Raw genomic sequence first — 21,829 nt, forward strand, 5'->3', positions numbered from 1 at the left:
AGAAGACCTAAAAAAAAGAAGACTTAGTATAGCACATTGATGCATACTTTGGTATGAGTTTGGTAAGATATGAAATCTATGAAGGCTCTTCCATTTATTCAGTATGTTAAATAAACAACCCTGCAATTTACAATTGGTTATTTTGTTAATTGAAGTCAAAAGTTGCTTTGTAATAGTTTTATTTAAAAAAAAAAACTACTAATGAGATGTGCAAGTTCTGGGTACTTACCAATTATAGTAATTAAAATAAAATTTAAATAACACAAAAATATTCAAAGAGATACTGGGAACTTTTGGTCATTCTTTGATGCCTAACAGGACTAAATATACAAAGAAGCTTGTGCACATTTAAACTGGATTCCCCATTATATAAGAAGTGTACTTTCTTAATTAATCTCACTCACCAGATGCCAAATCAAGCATTTTCCATTATTCTTAATATCTTATATGCCCTTATAATCCATGTTGACAGAAGAAAAGCAATACAATTTTAGAAGATTGTTGGTCTTCTTTGATGTGAAAGACATTTAATCATGCTTTATAACCATATATAATTAAAAAAATATAATTATAAAAATATCCCATATTGTATTACTAAATGGATGTATCATACTGCTGTAGAAACAGCAATGACAATGTCAATTTCAAGTGGACTTATAGCTTTCTAGACAAGAAAATGCACATCTTAATTTTACTTTAACTTAAAATTGTAAAAAATCATAATAAGGAACCCAAGTATTTATTTTCTACCCCACATGCTCTAGCACAAGGATGCAGGGGATACATCCTGGATGGCATGCCAGTCCATCGCAGGGCTCACAAAGACCAAACACTAGGGCCAGTTTTCTCAGAAGCCAATTCATCTACCAGGATGTCTTTGGACACAAGTGATTGAACCCAGGTAAGCATTGCTACCCAATGCTGCAAGGTAGCAATGCTAACCAGTGTGCCACCAGACCACTAACTTCAGGGCATTGTATCTAATAGTTTTCAGGTGCAGTACCAGTCAAAAGATTGATTAAACCTGCTTGAAACCAGGTGTTTCATGATTATCTGTGCTTTAAACTGTATAAACTTGACTATAAACACTTAATATTTAATTACATGATACTCTATGTGTACTTATAATCTTAAGTGAACTGCATTTTGCCATATTCATTCAGGAATTACAAACTTTTGCCCATGCTCCCTATATTTATAGATATTGTGGCCCCACACCTGTTTACCAATATTTGGTGACAGTAACATGCTAGTTAACTGTGAGAACTTCTAGCAAAGACAATTTTAAACTTCTTTCAGTGTTCTAACAACATGTTATACACATTTCTGACTTTAACCTAACCTGGACTTTAGACTAAATTCCGCTTGCTTTCGGTGTTCATTTTATTGAAAATGAAAAATTAACATTTGCAACGCAGTTCACTTAAGATTACGTAAGTAGACATATCATGTAATTAAATATTAAGTGTTTATAGACAGGTTTATACAGTTTAAAGCACAGATAATTATGAAAAACCTGGTTTCAGGCTGGTGTACTCAAACTTTTGACTGGTACTGTATATTTACAAAACAGCATTTCACAGATTTTTTAAGTGCAATATGGTAAATTGAAATAAATTGTCAGTTTACTGAGCTTTAAAATAAATTCTAGATCAGATACTAATAAATATCAAAGGAAATGAGGAACATTTGGATTGGCCTCAACCATATTCTGATGCTTTACTTTACTTTTTTTATTCTTGCAATTGTATTTTTTTCTTGTATGCTGGAAGGAATTCTTTTCACAATAACTCAGCATTTTTTTCTAATTATTTATCTGAGCTCTTGGCAGAATGAAATACACAATTATTAGCAATGTGATTTCAATACGAATCTGTTAATGCAATCAATCTAATGAAGCTTTTCAACTGAAATCAATGAGGTCATTAACAAACTTCCATTAAGTGAATTTTTGTAGGTCAAATACCGTACTGCATCTGAAAATGGCTATACAGTATACTTTGAAGCTGTTAAATTCAAATTAGACAATTTAGAATAAAAGTTACATCTTTAGGAAACTATTTTAACCAAGTAGAACTAAATAAACAAGATGAGCAAGAAAAACATATTGGACATCTTATAATTAAAAAATTAAAAATACATTTTCAAGTCCATGTATATCTCTCACTGAGCTAATGGAAAAAGTTGAGGATGTACCTTTGTTATATCTCTTGGTATTAATTGTATCCCTCCAGAATTGATTTCTAACTTTATTTTGTTTAGGATCACGTTATTTTCTGATTGACATGATACATAATACCATTAAAAATATTATTTTCACAGGTCTTCTAATACTGCTATTGTATCCCTAGATAATAATGTTAAAGGTCCCACACTTTGTGCAAGCTATTGGCTCATTTCCCTACGTTATATGGACACCAAACTGATTTATAAGGTACTATCCCAGTAGGAGGAGGTATGTACCTGCAGGTCAACATAATCAAATGTGCTTTAATAAAGCATGGCTTGATTCTGATAACACTTGTTGTCTTTTTGGTAAAATAAAAAACAATAAATGTTTATCCAAAATATTCAGAATAAACAATATCTTTAATCTGTATTATTTTTTTATAGAGAGTAATCAGTTTCTTTTACAACTCAGTATACCATCTCATATGCAATTCACTCCTGTCTACAGTAACTATCATGGAAAAACAGAGCCATTCATTTCAGAAGCTCTCAGAAAAATAATATTGCTTTTTGATCAAATTTTATTTTCAAAGATTTTAGAAGAAAAACTAAATGTGCGGAGGAATTAATTAATCTGACATTATTTTTCCTCATCCAAGAAAAAAGATTATATAGTTTCGTCACTGTGCATTAATTTCACAGGGATTGGACACGCATTTCTTTGATATATTGTAGTTTAGTTGAAGTCCAACAGCAGAGTAAAAATAAAAACCCTTAAAAGTTCCTGTAATGTTAATTTTTAACTACTTGTTAATTCATGTATGACACACTTGTTAATGTAACTTTTTTCTTTATTGAGTAAAAGTTTGCTATATTGTTATATTTGAAAGATGTGTTTGAGTTTTATATTAAAAATGATAGTTCTATATATTACTAAACTAAACATTGAAACTGTTATAATGGTCTCACATCACAACATTATTTAATATTTCTGTTCAGCTAAGAGTATCGCATAACAAATAATGTTGTAAAAATAAATTAGGAATTATAATTAATATAGGAATTTTCATCATTTACTTTTCTCATTCTTAAAGAACCGTCTTGAAAAGTTGTGTGGTTCAAATGTGTCTTAACAAGTAAGCAGACAACAAATATGGTCAAACTGACCACCCCTCAATTGTTAACTCTACCATGTTTTGTGACATAATCATTTCTTAAGGGGGCAATAAAGTGTGCATCCCCAGTGAAGCAAATATACTTTACTGTAAAATAGCTCCTCTGACATTTTCTTTTATTTTGCTTCAGAGTGGTTCAATATTTCCTGAATAATGATTGCTGGAATGCTACGTTTTACTATATAAGTACACAGGGTTTTTATATTATTTCTGCAATTATTCTGTCTACTGTGAGTGCTCTCAAATGAGTGCATAACGTTCTTTCATGGAGTAGCTGGCCTTGCTCAATTTAGAGACAGCACAGTTTTCACAATGAGTAACATAAGAACTATAATGCCTTTTTAATACTTTGGTTAAGGCAATTAAAATTACTTTATTAAGACATTTTAAAAGATTCATTTAAATTAATATACTCTGTGATTTATACATTATATTTAAAAACTAGTGATTCAGTGACCTATATAGGATTTAATAAAAAACATTTAATACTAATTTTGTTGCTAATTAAAAAAAAACTGTGAGGTTTCATTTATTTTCACATCACACACTAGAGCATTAATATATGTCGGCTGGTATATTCTCACCTATACTTCTCATTTATAATGCACATTATGAAAGTTACTCTTACCTCTATTCTGTAGATGCATTGAATAAACCATAACATCATGGACAAATTTGTATTATGGAATATTGTGAAATCCATTAAAAGAAGTTCTGAGCAAAAGCAACAAAAACAATATCAAAAAGATATTATCCAAATAAAGTACTTATGTAGACCTATAGTACATGTATTTTATCTAGATAATTTTTTTACTTACAGGACAGAAAATATTATACATATTTTGAAAGCAAACTAGACTTGATCTATATAACTTGACGATTATAATACCTAAAATTTTAATTACAAATTAATTGTCATTCATAAAGAATTCATACTTGTCTGCAGGGCCAGATTAAGTCATATCCAAACTTGGCACCTGCCTATTACAAAAATGTTTAGGAATGACCCTGTCTTGTGTTCTGTTAGATTGTTCAATTCTAATTTTCTAAAAAAATCTACATTTTCAATTTAACTTTATGTTTTCACACATCTTATTTTAAATGAAACTGTATTTCATTTTCTATATCATTAGTACCAAGCTGTAATTTATTTTTGCATACATGCAGACTTGCATATTGATCCATCTACTGCTGGTGAGACACCAAGATGGTTGCACAAGTTCCAGCTCATTAGTTGTTGCTGTTAGCTACAAAGAAAACCATCTTGGCTAAATTTGCTCACTTTGGGTATCCACAAAGCAATGTCTCTTTAGGGAGCAGCAAAGCACAAAAATAAAGAAACATGAATAAGTTTCAGTGAGAAGCATTCATTATCAAAAGACAGTTCCCTAGACTGTTATCAAAACCCACAACCCAACTACCACATTGAGGCTCTTTATATACAGTATATGTCAAACACATTGATCATTCCCATGTGACAATTTGCATCTTTGACCTATAATAATCAATAACCACCAGTAATCTAAGTAAAGAATCTAATTATTAAGCACTGTATCTATTTGCAAATAATAAAAAACAACAGCTTTAAGCTGAAAGTTTGCCATTATAACACTCCCTTCTTAAGCTGGTCTAGTGCTGTAAAAAGGGGTGCAATTAATTTTTCTAAAACATGTTTCACAGTGATTTATAATTTAATATGTTTTAGATTTATTTCCTCATCAACGCCATTTTATAAGTTACATTTTGCTAACAATACCATTAGTGCACAACATGACAAATGTGAACTGTAAAAGATGTTACTGCTGTTGTTCTAATCGTGCTTCATAAATATTCCAACAACAGCATATAATAACTGAAAACCAATAATTAATTTGTGAAAGTGGCATAATTAACTCCCTGCCCCCTCTCAACTACCCTGTCTTTTGTTCTTCATTAACTGACGGTTTTCCTCTCTCCATCACACCTGAAGAAGGCTCCACAGCAAAAACGTGGTGTCTCTTTTCTTTTCCTTTCAGAATGAATTAAACCTTAACCTGTACCTTTGCAGACTATGCATGCTGACTCAGCTACCTACTGAAACTAACAAAATACAGCTCTTCACACATTTAAGTGGGTTAAAAGTATATTTACAGTATATTATAGTAGAGTTGAGGCAAAACTTGTTTAACCCTTGCCCCACAAAGAGAGGTCCAGTTTGTCAATATTCTTTAAATTTTAATTTAGAGAAACCTTAATGTGTAACATACTGTATTTATGGTTAATGCATATTTGACCGAAATAAGTGGTTAGCATTGCTGCCTCACAGTGTTGGGACCAGGGTTCAGTTCTGGATCTGGTCTGCTGTCTGAATGTGTGTTTTGCACATTCTCCCTGTGTTCACATGGGTTTCACCCAGGTGCTCTGGTTTACTCCCACAATCCAAAGACATGCTGGTACATTAATGGACTTCTGTAAAATTGGTCCTGCTGTGAGTGTGTGAGTGTTTGTGTCTATGTGTGCCCTGCAACGGTCTGGCATCCTGTCCAGGGAGTATTCTGTATTGTGTCCAATGCTTCCCAGTAAAGGATCTTAACCACTGTGACTGTATATAAGCTAAACTGGAAAAAACCTTGCACTGAAAGCCTCGGATGACCCTTAGCTTGACACTCAGGTTTGTAATCTAGCTTTAACATTGAGGCAGACATACTGTAACAAGTCTGTTTGTCATGTCAAAAATGAATTCACTTTTCACATGAATTCATAATGAATTGGGAAATTCATTATGAGGGACTGGAGAACTCAACTGAATGGCCCACTGTGCAAAGTATAAAAGCAGTAAATACAAAGGTGTTTTCACAGGTGTAATCTACTTTATGTACAAATGAATGATCTATATATTACAAAAATATGTTATATACTGTGTAATACAATATGTGTGCTGTGGTCCCTGACGTTCGGTGCCATGACGAACGGAAAGCTGAGCTCCAAACACAGGGTCTTGGAGCAGTCGCGGGGATCTTCGGATGGAGCGAGACATAAACAAGGGGAATGTGAGAAGGTGATGCAGGCTAATTGAAAGATTGATCGAGGCTGGCATGAAGTAAAAAGATTAGGTTAGCAGTTTTCAAGCAGCAGAGAGAGGAGAGGTAAGAGACTGTGTCGCAAGTAGTGGTGGAGCTGAGAAAACTATGAGCCATCCACCTATAAGGCTGCGACTCCTAACTACAAAAAAAAGAGTGTTTCATCGATGGCAATTCAAACAAATAAAATGACAAGTTGATGCCTATAAGGCGACTGTTTGTAGTACGAACTAAATGGAGGGAGAAAACTCCCTGCGAGCACAAAAAATGTGGCAGGGTAAAAATATCTCTGCTCATTCAGGGCTCTGGGAAAAAGGCTTAGGCGCAGTTTACTGAAGCAGTGCAAGTACTGTACCTCTGGCTTGGCACATACTTTAAGTTTTATCATCCTGTCACTTGCTCTCATGTGGTCTGTTTTTCTTTCTCTGTCTTGATTTGATCTTGAGAAGTCTTTCTGGACTGCTGGTTGATACTTAATTATTTACCTGCAAGTTACTTAACTAAGCTAAACCATACATATCAGCAAACACCCCCTTTGCTTTGAAGGTGGCATTATTTACACTGCCAGGTGTTACACACTATAGCTAGTCAACTATAGCTGTAATAATAGTTTAAAAACTTTAAAGGTCCTCTTTATGATGAAATAAAAACACAATTATGAAAAAACTAAAACATCTGCTATTCAGTCCACATAAAATTTTTCAGAAGCTGTGTGGTAGATTCACAAATATAATAATACAGAAAAACCAAGGGAACTTTTACAGTATGGTGATGAATAGACCTATTACACACCACCTGATATAAGACATTTTAGATATATTAATTCAAGATATGTGAATTGTGGAAGAACAGCTTTCAAGGGGACCAGTTTAACCATCATAATATTAACTAAAAATAAAGACCTGGATGCATTCCAAAACAAAAAGGTTTCAACTCAATTCAGGACAATGACAATTCAATTAAATTGAATTCAAATTGTGCTCCGCTCCATTTAACCAACTTATTCATGTCTTATTTTCTGGTGAAATTGTCAAAATGCAATTAAAACTACACAAAGCTGTAAGAAATATACCATTTAAATGACATAAACAAGAACATAAATGTGCATATTTAAGCACAACTCTAAAAAAAGGTTAATACAAACACCACAGACCTGTATTATAGTGAAATTTGTATGTAGGCCATGCAAAACATATTTTAAAATGAACAGACATACTGATGTTATCACAGCAGGGGTGAAACCATATATTATGGTTAATTTTGATTCTGAGTTAAAAAATGTAAAATATCAAGACACAATAAAAGAAACAATGACAATGACATGTAAATCCTTTTGTACTGTATATATAAAAACACAGCACACTTGACTAAGAATCTTGAATGCACCTGAAGTAGGCTCCAGCCAAAACATTGTGTCTCTTTTCTTTTCAGTATGGAATAAACCTTTACCTGTTCCTAAGAATTACATATACGTATAATATTTTATTTCCACAGATAGATGTATTAGTAAAGCCACTTCTTTGAAGTACCGTATATATTAAGACCTACAATTGAGTTTGAAACTGGGCTACATCATGACCTGAATACCTACAGGATTCTCCAAGTTGCAGTGCACTGCTGGAGTTAAGTAGAAATGTGTCCTCGAGAGTATCTTAATTTTGCATGACAACAGTGTCTTGCAGTACTTGTGACTTGTCAGGAAACTTTGTATTTGTAGTGCTACTTGGAGCATTATACCGGATCTTCATTTAATTCTAATTAGTAATAGGTTACTGGAATGACTCCCTCAAAGAATGTGTGCATGGTCTTTATCCTGAGTTTATAAAAAGACCACAGCCTCAATCCAGTCTCCAACCCTTACTGACTGAAACAAACACTATCATTCCATAGCTCTGCACATATTTTAATACATGGATGCAGTTAAGCAACCACAATACCCAACTATATGTGTAAACAGCCTAAGGGAAAATGGTAAGGTACAGTAACCACCTTTTTCCTGCTGAAAAATGAAGGATTTATAGTTGGAAAGAAGTGAATGCAACTTTATTGAAATTACAAAATACCCCAGGTCAAAATGAATCCAGAATATATCTGAAGTGGATTCATGTACTGTAAGTCTATTTATTGTTTTATTTTAAAAAGTGTGGTAAATATATTAGAATGTAAAAAATGTATGTTATTTCTACAATAACTATACACAGTATGTACATTGCTATTTAATTATTTTAATGAGAATGTCTTTTCTTGCATATGAGTAAAAATGAATTGCCTGTTTAATAAAATTTAACTGATTTGTGGTCACTAAAGTAGCAAATAAAGGTGCATTAATGCATTTATTTTTTTATTTTAGGCAGTGAAATCACACCATATAAATGCATGGCAAATACAGTTCTTAACACAGAGGTGTCCATTAATATAAACTGACAAACACCTCACTTTAGTAAATAACCATACAATTAATCATTGGTAAAGGTCAATTTACTACCAGACGATTGACAATGTTTTAATGTCCTCTTCATATATTATGGGTAACAGAAGGCATATACATGAAAAGCACATATCAATTTTCTATGTATTGTACATGGGTAGAAACAACAAAATACCTTATGATTTGACAGTACATTAACAGCTTTTTGGATTATAGCACTTTTTTTAACAGTGCTATAATCCAAATGTTGACTAATGTTGATTATATATCCTCTGTGGGCTAATAAAAAGACTCCCAAAATATGTGACATCCTTGTAAGATGGTTTGTCACAAACAACATCTGAGACTTCATAACCCATGTGTGTAATATAATTCAAACATTGTAAAAGTTCATCCATCCATTATGAGAAAACTGCTCATCTTTTTGAAGGCTGTAGCAAGCTGCAGAAATGTAGGACTTAAGGGGGCAGTGAAGGCATGCCTCTAACCTCTTTTTGGAAAAGATGTCAGTTCATGGAAGGGTCATGAAAAAAAAGAAAATAACAAATCTGTTCTAGAAAACATGTTTCAGGAAAGTGAAAGTAGCAGGGGGAGAACATGCAAACCACACACAGACAGGATCCTAAGGTCAGAATTGAACTCTTGACCATGTTACTTTGAGGCAGCAGTGCTTGAGAGCATGCCACACTATGCTGTCTCAAATAGTACTAATGAACATAACAATATTAATGTTTCATTTTTTTAATCTCATAAAAACTAAAATACTATGACAAGTAATATAATGTTTCCTTCCTCCTAAAGAATTATGAGAATTACTGTACTATACTATATAACTAACATTAGTTATATATTAGTTTATACAGTATGTAGGGATTATTTAAAAGATTAATACCAATTCAAAATTAAAAAATAACAAAAATCACATCATGGAACATGTTTATTTATTACATTTTTTTTAATGGCCTATTAATGCATGTAGGTAGGTTTATTTTGTTTGTCTATGATTGCTAGCCCTTTAAAGTAGATACAAATTAAGTAGAGACAATGTGAGATAATTGGTACATTTAAATTTACATTCTGAAATTGTTCCATTTCGAATTTGATACATTCTATGCCTGAATGTATGCTTACACTTACATAAATTAACAATTTGTATTCCTGCTCGGAGAATCAAGAGTACTCACAAAGTGTAATCAAAAGTCATGCTGACTTTACACTGAAGATGTGCTGAGACTGATATTAAGTCATCAGTGAGAGCTTTGAACATGCATAACAAACATCATCACAAAGTGATAAATCAAAAATGTTGGTATAAAAATAAAAGTTAAATCTGATATATTATTTGGTATAGTGTTTTTTACTTCTATATCCTGCCATGTACCCGTCCTTGCCAGGATATGCTCCATCTCTCTCATGACCCTGTATTGGAAGTGGTTTGATAAAGTATGGATAGATGTTCCCATTTGCATTTCCAAAATAAGGACCAAATAAATTGTGGGCAGGCTGCAATGTACATTGATACCATTGCCTGTTGACATGCTGTGGCCCCAGGAAATATTCAACCAAAATATGTCAAGAGTTTTAGACAGGATAAGAGGATGCATTCAAAAACATACTGTAGACAGTAGCATTTACAGACCTAAAAATAACATAATGGGATGGAAAAGAGAAACAGTTGTTCCTTTTTCCATATGCTTTGGAATATTTGTGCAAGTTAACATAACTAATATGAAACACTAAACTAGTGCTTTCGTTTATACTAGAGTCAATTTCATTTCTAAATAAGCACACACTAACGTGAGAACAACTGTTCATCCCCCTGCCTAATGTTTTTTTTACATTAGATTTTTACATTATGTTTATATTTAGAATCTACACAATGTGTTCCAAACCTGTAAAACAACAAATCAAAATAGTATCTCCATGACTTTTATTTGAAAGTTTGTCAATCGTATATATTTCAGCCACTTTCCGCTGGCATGCCTAAATCACTTCATTTACAAAGAAAATCAGAAAGTCTCTGACTGATTTTAAGACTTAACCCAACTTCAGCATAAATGTGTTTACATCCCTCATATAGATATTACATTAAGCATCTCAAAAGCATAGTAGTAGGTATATATCAGAAATGGTCACTTGCATCTTTAAGTAAATTGAAGTCTGTTATTTGTAAGTATTTCTGTCCAAAGAAGAGGAAGAGTATGCACATTGTTTTATCTAAAGGCATAATGGTTATCCAGAGAGATGCAGACACCACTTAGATTTGGCTGCCCTTTCAAACTATACAGCCACAAAAACAGGGAACTTTGAAGCCAAATGTGACTTTGAATGAGAAAGTTGTGTCTGAGATGGGAGCCACTGTACTTACATTGACAATATAACATTCCCTATGCAAAACTGAATGAGTCAAAACCTTTTACTAAAAGAGATTCCTTTTAAATATCATATGAGATATTCTGCAGATATACTGCAGACATTTTAATGGCCAAATAAGAAGAAAATGTACCTTTTTGTAAATGCAAAGCGTCACATCTGGCGAAAGCCCAACTCAGCACATTACCCTTTCAGCACAATCTCAAACTGTCACGCATGTTGGTAGCAGCATGAAGCAATGGGGATGCTTTACATCAGTAGACTGTGATTGAGGGTAAAATGGTGCAAAGTACAGACAATTCCTAGAGGAAAACTTGTTTGAATCGCCTAACATTGTAAAGCTGGGTCAAAATTTCACATTTCAGCAGGAAAATGACCTGAGGCACAAGGCCAAATACACACTGACGCAGTCTGACAAAAAGAGTGTGAATATTCCTGATTTTCTCAGTAAAAATCCTCACTTGAAACTAATAGACAATATATGACAGGGTTCAAAGACACATATCCACCAACTATTGCCTACAATGTTGTTAATACTGTTGCAATTTTACCAGAAAATCAAATTACAGCATTCCACTGAGTAAAGCTGAGAAAACCCTAATCAAAAATACTGACGACAGTAATTCCTGTCAAAGATGCTTCTACCAAGTACTGACATAGAGGGTTGTGTGCATTCTCAATCAATAAATTTCATTTTTTGAGGAGTTTCTTGGACTTTTTAAGCTGACATTGAATCTTCTTCATATAGGTTTTCAGTTTGATCATTACAGTTATGGATAAAATAATGTTCATTTGAAACAAATCAGACATGTTGTAATTCGTCAAAATGTGATACTGTTGACAGGGGTGAATACTTTTTAAGGGTACTGTATCTTCATGTCTGTTGTTCACGTAATTAATTCCAATGCATTCATGCAAACCTGAAAATGAAGGATTGACTTTCACTCAGTGACATTATTATTAAGTATAGTACATTACCTGTAATGCAAAAGATATTAAACAGAAGGGATAGAAAATTGATTGTAGATCAACATCCCAAATTATTATAAAATCTTCCAGATTTACCTATATTATGTGTTTTATATCCTGCAGCTTGTAGGGGATGTGTTTTGTGCTACTGTACGTAATAAATTCACACCAATCATTACCCACTGAGGGCCACTGAGTGGTAAATATCATAGTCAAATCTTACATCACTAAGCCATTATTGTGTGATTGCAGAATTATTTGCATACTTTAAGGTAAAGTTTGTTTTAGCAGGGGAAGAGGAAATGCAAGAAATTGTCTGTGCCCAGATATTTTTTCCATAACGTTTAACTATGGAGAAAATACATCTGCCTTAAAACATGACAATACCGATAGGATTCCCATTCACTGCCTTCAATTACAATACTATACATACTGAGAAACACCCCAGCAGTCACTTTCATAATGCTGAACAGTAGGTGATTTTCTGTTTTGTGCTCCCAACATGCAGCAGAAAAAGCCTTGACTTACTCTGCAGATCCATGCTAATGCTATTTTTCATCCACAGGGCTTGCAGTGACAGCTTGGTAATACTGGAAACATTTCTATACCTAAAACATATTAGAATCAAACAAACACAGAATTGGTACTGTATCAAACCATTCATCTGTCACAAGGTCTTGACATTAAATTAAATTGCCAGTGGTTATGATTGAGAAAGTTTACACTTCATTATCATGAGCTCTTCTTTTTTCAGTTGTTTCCCTTTTTATGAAACAAACTTCTTACATTAAAATTTTATTTTATCCTGTATATGGAAGGTGATTATAATTTGAAGTTAGTTGATGTATTCTGACAACTGCAATGTGAAAACTGGATGTCGAATACAGAAATGTGGTACTTCTGCAAATGGAACCACAGAGAATACTTTCCCAAGAGTATTTAAAAAGAGTTAAAAAGAGTACTTTTAATAGTAAATTATAATCCACTCATCCATTTTCTAAATTTTCTAAATGCCCCATCCAATACAGGGTCGCAAGGGAGTCGAAGCCAATGCTGGCACAGGGCAGTATACATCCCAGACTGAATACCAGTCCATCCCAGGGCACACACAAACACAGACGCAGACATACTTTTACGTACAGAAACAGAATTGACCATCTTTATAGAGCACAAGGTTTAGAACCTTAAGAAGAAAATGAAATACAGCAAGTCAGATCAAGAGGCTGTGAAAAGTAAATTATTTATCATGGTCATATTTTTTAATGGATTAGGTAATGAAATTTTAAAAAAAACTTTATTTTTGTTTCTCTTAATAAAACAGTATTGGTAGGATGGAGAGTGGAAGTGAAACATGATTCTGTGTAACTTTTATCAATACAAATGAATTAATCAGAACATTAATCAAAACCTTTTATCTTTGTTTAGGTAATCTTTTAAAATGCATGCACCAATCAGTTATCTGTTCAAAAGCTTGGTAAATAGGATCCATTGACCTGTGTAGGTTTGTTTGGTACCGTGTAAGTATTTAGGTCAGTAAAATACAGTATGTATAAAGTTATGGACTAAGCTACTTTTGACAGATCAGCTATCTTACTAACTTTAACAGAAGGCTATAACTCTTTCAGAAAATCATGTTTTGACTATTGAAAAACAATTTTTCTTAGATCGTTTTCCACATCTGAGTTTTTACAGTGTTACTGTATTGAAACACTCAATGTGTCTTGTTAGAATATAATTCAATCTGTTCTGTACAAAATTTCATAGAGTATATGCAAATGTACTCAGACTTGTTCTTTTAACGGCCAATAACTAGCCCTAAGACTTTGCAGCAATGAATACTTTTCAGGTATCCTTGGGAGTTAGATCAGCACAGGGATTCTGTTGTCAGATACTATGGAGATAAAGTGCACAATTTACCTTTTCTATTTTAAAATATGCAGTTCAGACATGCAAAGCAATTGTGGGAAAATGTAGGCAATCCCCACTCTTGGTGCAAATTATTGCCTGTCTCATTGATTTATTCTGATGTCTGACTTCCAAGCTGTATGCAAAGGAACTATTGTGCTGTCTGTCTCAGTACACCACAGTCAGACAAGTTTTATTAAAGGACACCTTGTAATATTTGACACCTTCTTCGTATTAAACACACAGCGACAGACATTGTTTTTCCCTGCACTCTTCCACTGAATATACATGGCCAATTTCAGATCAGAAATCACTAATATTGTTAAACCTTAATATGATAACCCTTTGGCAATGGTATTAACAGGATCATTTTCTATCTATAGAGGCCGTCATTGGGAATTTCTACTCTTGTTGTTTGCCTTCTCTTTGAAGCCACTACAAAAAAGTGTCTTTCAATTTTTTCTTTCTTACCCTAGTTCTGCCAACAATATTTGACATTACATATTAATTTATGCTGATGATATATTGCTGTGTTTCGACAATGCCTCTCTATCCCTGTCTCACCTAAAAACTATTTACATTATGATTTTGTAACATGGCAGAACACTAAAGTCATCAGTTTTCCAGGTCCATTTTACTACCCTTAATTTGTAAGAGTAAAAACCTCAGGCACCATAGTATTAAAATCTACATATCTTTATATTGTAGTGCTCTCGGGTTCACATGGGTATGCGCCCTTGCCGCTGCCGCCTAAGGTCGGCCCCCCACCGCTGGGGACTCGAACCCAGGCCTCCGGCGTCACTCAACAGGGACCAGGCCAGTTGAGCTAAAGGGAAATCTCCTGTCAGCCTGACGGCTGCGGTTCCCGCTATTCACAGGGAAGGGCGGTGACATCACCGCGTTGGTTGGCCGGCTCGAACAACCTGCAATGTCCGCCGCATGCGTTACAATATGTTATCACAGTAAATAATTTTAGTAACATTTTTAAATCTACTTTAGAGATCCTTATATTAACTTATTTGCTAGAAATATTTTCTATGACTCATTATAATTACTTTGAGGATTATACCCCAATATATTTATTTTAAATTAAAATATTAATATTAATATATTTATTAATTTATTTTAAATATATTGAAACTATATAAAGATAAACTATACTGTAAAGCTATTGTACATATACTGTACATATCACTATCCATGTTAAATATGGTCAAATATTGATACATGTGTAATTTAAGTTTACAAAATACAGTTTTTAAACGCTACATTATAATAGTGCATATAATCCCTGCTTTCCTTAATTTTGTTTTTTGTAACTGTTAAAAACGGTAAAAATACAAAGTACTGGAAATATATTTTCACAAATTGCAAAAACTGAACATTAAAAAAGGGTTTTTTTAACTGACACTGGATGGCACTGTCTCCCTAAATTTTTCAGAGAGATCCTGTTCTAATTCCAGAGACCATAACATTTGTTCCTTACTAAATATAAATAATTATGTGTTTACATTAATTCCTAAATTAATTATTTAATTCATTTTAAACAAGCATTTCAAGTCTAAAATAATTCATTATGTTCTGACTTAAATTAGAAATTAAAGTGATTTTTTAATACTGCTTCAGAAACTAAAATGTATCCTTTCTGTTATAAAGGAGACAATTATTCCTTTGTGTTATTCTATTTGCAAATTTGCATTTTTATTTAAAGTGACAAATTCTTTAAGCAGCAACATTAACTTTAAAATAAATGGCAAACTACTTTAGCAGATTATCAGCCTACTACAATGATTCAGCATGCTGGTGCGTATCTGATATTACATAAGTGGATAAGTCCAAACAACAGAAAGAAATCGAAATTAGAATATTAATTTAGTAGTCAATTATTGTGTGATTTTTAAAAACTTTTTCTTGACAAGATAAAACAAATCTAAAGAAGAGTGCCAAAAAAATGTTAATTATATAGAGCAAGAGATCAGAGCAAATTAGGACTGCAGGACTAAATTCATTGCATTGCAATCACTAACAGGCAAGAAAATATCATGGCTTGCTATCATATGCAGAAAACCTAAATGCACTGTATTATTAAATTTAAAAACTCATTAGGGCATGTAAAATGGGGTGGGATTCAATGAAAGGAAAATATTTTAATGTGCATACTTCAACAGATATCAAAGAAATACTTTACAAGTTTTTTTTTTCAAATTGCACAATTTTAATCGTCAGAAAAAGAAATTACCGTACATTCATTAGCACTGATATAATTACAATTTCAAGTGTGACATTTAATTCACCTTCAGTTAGCATATCATTCATCATGTTCTATTTTTTGCCACAAGAACTCTGAAGTGGGTCCAGTGTCTTTCCCCATGATGTGAAGTCCCTAATGAGGACTAGGTTCAATTCACAGAATATACTTTCATGGGAAAATTATTCAGGATGTAGTAATTATAATACTCAATTTAAAAAATTGCACTTAAAGTGGGTGTGCAGTACAATATCCTTTGACCTTTATTACATCGTATTTTTGGAAACATTTTTTGTAGATATGGAAGAGTTAAAACATCCATTAAAAACAATCTCTAGTCTTTCATGCAACTCCATTAAAATTAATGGTTTACCTTTTAATCACTTCCTTCCTTCAGTTTCACCCATAATATTCTACACTGTTAGAGACAGTGTTTACAGGAGGTTTGTTTTACAAGTTTAACAGGATAAAATAAAACTGTCCTTAAAAGGCATAAAACGTCTTTAAAGCCTCAAATAAGTCAATCAATAGATAATTATTTGGGAAAACCAATAAGAAATATAAGAAAGTGTTTAGGATTCCATGTCAGTTAATAAGATTTTGTTTCAAGAGAAAAAAAAAACAGTTGTTTTAAATCATTTTTCTCAATGATGGTGTTATTCCTGTTAATAACAAAATTTCACCAAATAATTAAATGTGGGCTTAAATGAGATGTTAAACTGTGACCAAAATGACCACAGGTAAAGATAAAGGAAGTGTGGCTCCATAAGCAGCAAGGTCATTGAAGATTACCATCGAATGGCAATCAACAGTAAGACAAGCTTAAAACATTTCTGAGAAATCTCTGTGATGACACCGTTGATTTAGCTAATGGGAAAGGTACACTAGGGATATAACGCAGGAATATGAAGATGTTGTTTTGGGTTGGTGGAGCCCTGAGTAAGTAACCATAAGTGGCATATACTACTATTTTTGCAAAATAGGTATTTGTCCAATGGGTAAAGATTGTTTTTTCTCTTTTTTACCTTTTTTTGTGACTTGACTCCCTTTATGGCAATATTTATTTGCTAGTACTGAGAGAGATCATCATCTGGGGTCTTGTTAACCCAAGACCTTAGTAATTAAACCATTCCAGGTATATCAATCCCTCAGGGTATACTATCCCTCATAGGTATTACGGTATGTATGTGTAAGTTACACTGTGGTCAATGGATGTCAAGGATTGTAAAAGTATTGCTTCAATATTTAGATTTTTTTCCTTTGCACTCATTCTACTAAAACATTTCTCCACATTCTGCTGGGAAGAGGTTATGTTTTATTCTAAAATGTGTGAGAAATTCTATTATTTTTCTCTTCTACAAATTTACATCTGAGAAAGTTTCAACTTGGCACATATACTGGAGCAGATAAGCAATTTCATTTGTGACAAGATCCAGGGTTTTGTGTCCACCAATATAACATTCTTACTGAACTAATCAAGTCCCTTTTCTCAGACTGCCCCATCATCTCATATCGCCAACCACCTAATCTGCATAGCCTTCTTGTTCACAGCTTCCTCGACTGCCCTCAGCAACCATCCACACCAGGCATTTTCTTCTGCAACAGAACTCACTGTATCACCTCTAAATATATATCCAACACCAAACACATTCAAGGCCCCTCTGGACAATTCCAGATCACTCAGATGACATCTTGTACCTCCAGCAACCTTATTTATGCACCTCTTGCTGAAAATGCCCACCTATCTACACTGTGAAACAGGAAAGAGACTGGAAGACTATTTCACGGAACATCTCAGGACTGTGAGGATCAAAGATCTCTCTAAGCCCATAGTTTCCCATTTCAATTATAATGGCCATGATCATACTGATCTCTTCATCTGTGTTCTCAAAGAGAGGTTTCTGAACTCATATTGCAGAAAAACATACAAAACCAAAATTATCCTGAAACTAGGATCACACCTTCCCCCTTCTCTCAACGACAGACTACTTTCCTTCTCATCTTCTCTATTCATTTGCAGGTTTTGACTTCACACCTCCCTTCACCTCTCTCGACTTCGCACCACCTGAGTGTCAACTCTGCTTCTCTTCTGCTCTTGCCTCTTCTCCACTCCCAGCATTTGTTCTCCCATGCTTTATTAATGGCCAATTTTCCTCTCTCACTCATACTCGAAGAAGGCTCCACAGCCGAAATGTATGTTAAGTTTCTTCTTTTTTCAGCATGGAATAAACCTTTACTTGTTCCAGTGGTCAATGTGGTCAATGTATGTCAAGTATTGGAGAAGCACTGCATCCTTATTCTAGTTGCTGTAATAATTAACACCAAAATTGTTACTAGATGATATTAAATATGTCATTGCCATATACAGTATATTGTATTGGTGTTTCTGCAGGAACAAAGATGACCATACTTTGTTCTTAAATTTAAACTCTTAACTTCTAAATTATGAAAAATGATTGAAATGAAAGTTCTCAGATTTCATGGACAAAATAAGCTGGCAAATTTCATCTCATAAGTTGCTGTGATAATTCTCCTCCCACACTCTGCCATCAATTGCCTGCTACTATGAATAAATTGTTTGGCTGATGCTCTCCAGACTTGGCAGGTATCATTCTAATGACAATATAGTACTATCAAATTAAGGAAAAAACAAGGTGCCTGCATAAATCTAGACAGTTGCCTGACTGCTATTTTGTTTTCAAAATTCAAAATGCCTGTTTCCTGAGAAAGTCTGCATATTGAAACAGAAGATTTCATCTGGCAAACCTGCTTCAGACTTGTATCTTAAAGTTTGAAGGTTTCATCCACCACAAAGTTTATCGAAATGTGGATTATAAACTAAATTGTACAAAAAGTGTTTGTTTACTTAACATTAAACTCAGTACATAGCATTCTGGTAGCAATGATAATGATTTTTCGCAAGATGCTCAGACTTTATATTCAAGAAAGTTTCCAATTGCCAATTAACTCTAAACCTCTAGTTACAGCTCAATATAATTTCAATAGGGTAATTCAAATTCAAATTTCACAATTTGAATTTGTAAGTCATAATCCATGGAAAATTGTTTTAATATTTTATCAGTTGTGGTCCTACATAGCACATGCTGGTATTAAAACAAATTGTACAGTAGTGTAAACAACAGATAATGTTATAAACATCTAAGCCAGTGAAAACTAAACATCATACCTGTAGGTATCAACCTGCAGGATGATGTTACACAGTAGTGTTACTGTTTAAATGAACATAACTGCCTGAACACCACTAGTCATTTGTGCAATCTGTTAAATCTCTATGGCCCCTTTCATTCTAAAGAATCCCAAAGTATTTCATATAGTTGTTCAACCACTTCATTCACTCCTGAATTGTGACACCCATCTGGGCAAGGAGACAATCCCGCAAGATATTTAACCAATACAGTTAAGGAAGAAATTTATGGAAGCCATATTCTGCAAAAGAAAGCTGAACTGTGAGGATACCATGATAACATCCTTGCTCATTTGAACAGTATCATGGGATTTTTAATGTCCAAGTTTAAATGTGCTGAATGTTTTTAGGCTTGAAGAAAGAAGATTATGGGGGGGATGATTCAAGTATTCAAAATCCTCATAGTCAATGACTAAATTCAATACACTGAACTTCTTTAAAATTAACATTGTAACACAACCCATGGGGCATACTGTACTATAGGTGGGTAGCTGCGTCAGCATGGGTAGGCTACAAAGGAACAAGTAATAGGTTTATTCCATGCTGAAAAAAAGAAGAAAGAGAACACAACGTTTCGGCCGTGGAGCCTTCTTCAGGTGTGAGAGAGACAAGGCAGTAGGCAAAGGTAAAGTAGCAGGAGAACAAAGGTTGGGAGGGAGGAGGAGTGAGAGGCGGGAGCAGCACAATGGGGACAGCACAAATAAGGATTGGGGAAAGGGGAGAGACAAAACAACAAATATAGGCTAGGGCCAAGTGAAGTGGGCACTCAACCAGAAATGGAGAGAAAAGGGGGAATGTGGGAGAGCAGAATGAATAGGAAGAGAGAGAAGGTAATGGAAATACTACTGCCTCCAACAAAATCAAAAAGCCGAGTTCCAGAAGACATATGTATAACACTGTGTCCAGCCAGGGTGCACATACAGATAAGGGAGTGGAAGTGTAACATTAGAATTTGACTGCCTCCCAACAATTGTTATATAACAACATTTAGTATTACGGTACCAAGAACGTTTACAATGGGTAAAGTTTTGAAAACTCACAACTGTTGAATACATACCTCTTTTTCTTCTAGGTACAAAGTAAAAAAAGTAAAAAGAAAAAAAAGTTTTAATTTTTACTTTGAATAACATTAAGTCAGAAGTTTTATTTGTTCTTGCTATCTAGCAACATATCTAGCATCTAAAGGCACTGTTGTATAAAGTTGTGGGGGTGTTTAATCTTAAGAAAAAAATATTGCTGACACCATTCTGTGTAACCAGATCAAACGTCAATGTAAAATTACTGCATGTATTGAAAATGACACTATTTTATTTTATGTTGGTTTGATATGTTATTTCAAACAAATTGCAGTTACACTTGAGCACAGGAGATTTAGATTCATGCATATTGTAATAACCTGTAATACATGAAGAGAATGTTAATACTCCTAAAAGTGTCTCTAACTTGGTAGTAAGTGACCTGGATTACATTATTATTAACCAAAGCTATTTTTTTGTAATTGTTAGTGGCTAATTCACTTTTAACAACGGGTTTCATATACGCTTAAATATTAATTAAAATCATATTAAACTTTATATAACCCCCCACCCCCAAAACTATTTAGATAACTCAAAAAGTTTTGTTAGGTACACTAACTGAAATCTTGTATAAAATTGATTGTATGTAATATCTCACTGGAAAACTTTTTCCTGTAATTCAGAGAACCTCTATATTGTAACCTGGAAATGTGAAACCAGAACATCACATGACAGCTTACAGTATAAGCAGAAAACTGTTTTAAATATTAAGAGATAATTTAAAGTAGTAAGAAATGCTAAAGTGGATAGGGTAAAGACATTAAAGGCAACAAAAAGATACTCAACAGAAGAACAAAACAGGAATGTAAATGAACCTGGAAATAAAATATGTAACACAATTTTAAAGCATTATGGGCATTCTCCTCAGAACAGTAGTAAAAGGAAATCTCTCTCCTGGTTCATTATTTGCTATTCTGAGATCTATTCACAGAAGAGAATGACTAGCTGTCATTCTATGTTTCCATTACATATCCTGGAATTGATAAAAAGAGATTAATGGTAAAACTATGAAGAGTAAGTATAAAATTGCTTGTACATTGCATATTTTTACCGCCAAGTTAATATGATTATTCAACCTGAAACCTAAATTTACCTGGCAGAGAAACTACTAGAGACAAGCACCATTAAATCAGTCAGTCTTTCATCTTTCATTCTTTGTGGTTACTGTTTTTTTTTTCATTTCAGTTGTGCAGTTTCAAGCAGGAGAGCATTACTGCCAAAT

At 33.6% G+C, this 21,829-nt stretch overlaps 1 protein-coding gene across 4 annotated transcripts in view; it reads right to left on the minus strand.

The window, feature by feature from the left end:
- Positions 1 to 21,829, minus strand: part of LOC148657543 (cadherin-18) — a 345,544-nt gene that overhangs the window by 281,157 nt on the left and 42,558 nt on the right. The window contains exon 2 of one of the 4 annotated variants that reach the window (XM_088643964.1): positions 12,702 to 12,781. The exons of the other annotated variants lie outside the window; for them this stretch is intronic. The gene's annotated coding sequence lies outside the window, so the exon portion shown is untranslated. The remainder of the gene's footprint in view (positions 1 to 12,701; positions 12,782 to 21,829) is intronic. 4 annotated transcript variants of the gene reach the window in all.

Source organism: Lepisosteus platostomus, chromosome 8 (genome assembly GCF_059453375.1).
Source record: "Lepisosteus platostomus isolate fLepPlt1 chromosome 8, fLepPlt1.hap1, whole genome shotgun sequence".
NCBI classification, from domain to species: Eukaryota; Metazoa; Chordata; class Actinopteri; order Semionotiformes; family Lepisosteidae; genus Lepisosteus; species Lepisosteus platostomus.